The following is a 4,578-nucleotide window of genomic DNA, read 5'->3' as shown; positions in this document are numbered from 1 at the left end:
GAGAGAGAGAGAGAGAAAGAGAGAGAGAGAGAGAGAGAGAGAGAGAGAGAGAGAGAGAGAGAGAGAGAGATCATTCAGACTATTCAAATCTCTCTGTTGCTTGCATTGTATTGAACCTGTATTTAATCTCATTTCCGCTCACCGTTATGAGGACGAAATTAGTAGAATTCGAGCGACGGCTCAGGCGGCAAAAAAGGGGGAACTCGTGAAAGCGGTGTAGGGGAGGGGGAGGCGAGGTGCTCCCGGGGGGAGGGGAAAATAGAAAAAGGGGGGGGGGGATAAAATCAGCCTCTCGCGAAATTATTCCTCCCTTCCCTCCTTTGCCCTCCTTTTACCGGGCGGGGGAGTCATATCGCCTTCTCTCTCTCTCTCTCTCTCTCTCCCTCTGCTCGCCTCGCTGTTGTAGTAGCGGACGATGTGCTCGCAGAAGCAATCAGCCTCTCTCCGTTTCTATGGCAACACGATTCATACGTCACTGTGCGTGAGCGCGCTGTGGTTCTCAAACAGAAATGGTATTCTGTGTTGTATTATATTGACAATGTATAAAAGAACCCCAAGTGAACAAAGAGGACATTTTGAGTAAGAAGGTCTCAGCATATTAAACAAAGTGCAATTAATGTGTCCGCTGGCGATAACTCGGTCTTTCCTGCTTTGAACTCTACCCGCTAATATCGATCTGAATAGCAGGGTGCACTTCAATGCTTCAAGGTGACTTCCTTTACCACGGTACCCCCCTTTTCCCCGTTCGTCTCCCACTCCTATCTCGCTCCCTTCACCCGGGAGCGCGTGCCTGAAATTGTATGCTTACTACAAACGAAGGCAAAGTTTTCTAGGACCGCGAGAAATGATGAAGCTCCTGGGTAAATAGCACCCGACTCGCGTTTACAACACCCCCGACGGAGGCAAAGTATAGCGGGTTTTTTTCCCCTCCTACTGGAAGGGAAAGAGAGAGAGAGAGAGAGAGTGAGTAGTTCGTAGGTCGGTGTGCGTGCGCGTGTCTAGGCTACAGAAGCGCGCGTACGTGTGCGTGTGCGTGCGCGAGTGTGACTGTGAGCGCATTTCTCCCCCTGGACGTGTGGACGGTTTGTCGGACCATTTTAACATTTTTGTTCTTGAAAATGGCCGCTATTCCGCTCGGAGTTCCAGAGCAATCAATACATTGGTAGGAGAGGGAGAGAGGAAGAGGGAGTGAGAGAGGGAGTGAGAGAGAGATAGGAAAAGAGAGGAGGGAATTCACAACACGTCAATACAACACAACTGACCACAGTATCTGCTACAACATCAGCATCCGCAGCAACAGCAACAGCAACAGCAACAGCAACAGCGGTGTTGCTTGCAAGCGCTTTGTGGTGCGATCTGCGGATGACTTTCGTACGGAAGAAAGAGCTGAGGATTTTTGTAAAATATGGTAAATATTACACTCGTATGTTTGTGTTGATAGTCATATACTTTTGGTGGTTAAAAGATAGCTACTAAAACCCTAAGGTGAAAACTTAAGCTTGTAACTGGTACCTGGAATATGTTTTGAGTCTCAAGGGATAGATTTTGCGAGTGGTTTTCTTTCGTATATTATATATTACTATTTTGAACGAGATAAAACCAGTCGCGAAAACATTTATCTTTGTTGTTTGTGCTATTGTTGTCGTTATTGTTATTATTGTTTTTGTTGTTGTTTTTGTTACTGTTGTTGAGTTCTTCTTCTTCTTCTTCTTCTTCTTCTTCTTCTTCTTCTTCTTCTTCTTCTTCTTCTTCTTCTTCTTCTTCTTCTTCTTGAGGTTTTTGCTGTTATCATCATCGTTATCAGCAGCCAAGAAGGGAGAGGAGAGTTGTACGTTATGAAACACTTGATGAGAAACGGTCATCAATTTTACAACTTGAGATTTCTGTAATATGTAAACTGTTTGATAATCGCTAAGGTTGACGTCAATGGTATCCTCCTCCACTTCCTCCTCCTCCTCCTCCTCCTCCTCCTCCTCCTCCTCCACATCATCATCATCATCATCATCATCATCATCATCATCATCATCATCATCATCATCATCATCATCATCGTCTTCGAGCTTCAACATCTTCCTCTCTTCCACCTCCTCCTCCTCCTCATCATCATCATCATCATCATCATCACCATCATCATCATCATCCTCATCATCATCATCATCATCATCATCATCATCATCATCATCATCATCATCATCTTCATCATCATCATCATCACCATCATCATCATTATCATCATCATGCAATAGCATACTGCTTCCATTTGTATATAGTTTCTAGCATCTTAATAGGAATAGAAAAAGCTTTTAAGAACACAACCTGTTAGCTGCTTAATAAGCACTTTACGCGTCCTTTTGATAACACGGAAGAAAAAACGCCAAATCTTCAAATCTTTGAAATGAACAGAATACTCTGACTATGGAGTTTGCAAGAGGAGGGATGGAGAACACTATGATTTATCGCGGTTTCCCTGACGAAATCTATTTATCATGTCTTCTAACACGCCCCCTCAAACAAATTCTAAACATTGAACCTAGCCTTCAGTCTGTGTCGTGCTCTACGTGCAGATCTGTGCTGGAAGGGGACAAGGAATCCATAGACTCTCATTTTGCGTCTTGGCATTCTCCATTAATTAAAAGCAGTGTGTCTATTTTTGGCTTACAGGGGTGTTGCATATTTTCTGTATCGCGCCCGTGTTTTATCTATCCACGCTCACAAGGCAGTTTCTGTCTTGGGTTCCCTTCTGATGCTCCTGAAAGTCTTCTTGTTTTCGTTTTGTGCTAGCGACTTGCTGCATGTATATTTTTTTGGCAAATTCGCGTCCCAGATTATGGTAGTTTTACTTGTAGAAGAATCTTTCTTGTTAAGAAAAAGAATAGCACGTTTGCATTTATGCAGCGTTTTCCTCCCCCTCCTCTCATACTTTTACTCCTCCTTCTTGTTGTTATCCCCCACCCCCCTTCCACACACACACTCGGCACACTTTCTTGCAATCTGATTTTTTTATCAGATGTTTTTCGGACGATCTGTTGGGAGTTTCTCATTTTATTCATTGTGCTCGTTGCTTTTATTTATCCCTGGCGATCGATGTATACATCAACATGTTGACTCACTTCATAAATTCGAAACAACAGTTCCTTATGATATATTCTGAATCTCTCCAAGGTGCCAATTATGGCAGCGTGCTAGGAGTGACTGTTTACATTTACATCCAATTTGGACTTGTCTTTCCCGGGTTGTTTTCGGTCTGAGCTTGACATTACAATCTTCAGTAAGTATATAGAAGCAGTGCACTTTACGACCGACAGCTCAACGTTAAGACTCACGTTTTAGCCTACAAAATCGTTTCTTTTGGCTGATCTTCAAATAACTGAAGAAAGTTTGTCGCACTTACTGAGAAGACCCTTCGACATTGCTTTTGTTGTGCTAAGAAAAGGCTTCCTCACAACTCTATAATATATTTAATATGAAAGTTCTTTTTTGTTGTTAATATGAAAGTCTTTGTTGTTGTTGTTGTTCTCGATAGAATGCATAAGTCGCGTGTGGCTTCGGGCGTCGCTCTTCTATATTTTTCATGTCCTGTTTCTGTCTATCTTGCTTTTTCTCTGCAATAAATGGACGTTGTCGTATCGACGTGTTTGTCTTTATTCAAAATAAATTGGGATGTCGAGGATTTGGGAACAGCAGCTGAGAGTCCACACATTAAAAACTACTATACCCGGCAGATTAGGTCAGGTGGTCTAGTGGTTCTGCAAAATTTATACTTGCATCAGGAAAAAAGTTTGCAGCGGTTTGTTTGTTTATTGTTGTTTTTTTGTTTGTTTTTTATTTTTCTGTTTTTGTTTGTTTGTTTGTTTTAACGAATAGCCGAATTGTGTCAACTCTTTACACTGCTGGCTATTGTGATTTGATTGAGTTCACTCACGTCTCGACCAGGGACCATGGGATCTCGAATGAGTCTGTGCTGTACAGTAACACAGGGGCCTTACGCATTCTGAGTCAATACGGAGCGGGAAACCAACTCACAGTGCCGTCTCAAGAGTTGCTCCCCCCCCCCCCGCATCGGTGTTTTACACCCCCATCAACACAATATAGATCATTTAGAGAACGGATTTCCAACCATGTCTGTCAAGGCAAATCCGAGTTGAGAGGGATACAATATCCCAGCAGTTATCGAAGTACCCAGCCGCTACCCCACAGACGCCGATTCAGGAACGTTCGATTGATGAACATATGAAATCAGTAAAGGAGTAGTCTTATACGTGGAAGTAAACATGTCGTACAGGAACTTGATGGCTTTGAAACAAACTTAGTAAAGGAGGGGTTTATGTACAATTTTACAACTTCAGAATTTCGACCGCTCATGCAGGACCCTCAAGATGGTTTTGTTTGGTATCTATTCTCTTTTTTTAATTTCCGTGATAGAGAATTCTAGTTCCTTTCTGAGTGGACCTCAGCGGAGGAAGAACGATCGATCCAGGAAATCGTGAACCATTGATCTGCGGGAGGCACATGAAAATAAATGTCTTTTAAATAGCGGAGTATTGGAGAAATTCCTGCACGAACTACCAGAAATATAAC

General features: G+C 42.7%; 1 protein-coding gene across 1 annotated transcript in view; it reads left to right on the top strand.

The window, feature by feature from the left end:
* Positions 1 to 468: 468 nt before the first annotated feature.
* LOC101864060 overlaps positions 469 to 4,578 on the top strand; it is a gene marked incomplete in the record, with an annotated part of 51,486 nt that continues 47,376 nt past the window's right edge. The window contains 1 exon segment of the mRNA XM_013081628.2: positions 469 to 1,408.

The sequence above is a fragment of the Aplysia californica genome, unplaced genomic scaffold (genome assembly GCF_000002075.1).
Source record: "Aplysia californica isolate F4 #8 unplaced genomic scaffold, AplCal3.0 scaffold00138, whole genome shotgun sequence".
Classification (NCBI taxonomy): domain Eukaryota; kingdom Metazoa; phylum Mollusca; class Gastropoda; order Aplysiida; family Aplysiidae; genus Aplysia; species Aplysia californica.
This window is presented reverse-complemented; position numbering and strand designations above follow the sequence as displayed.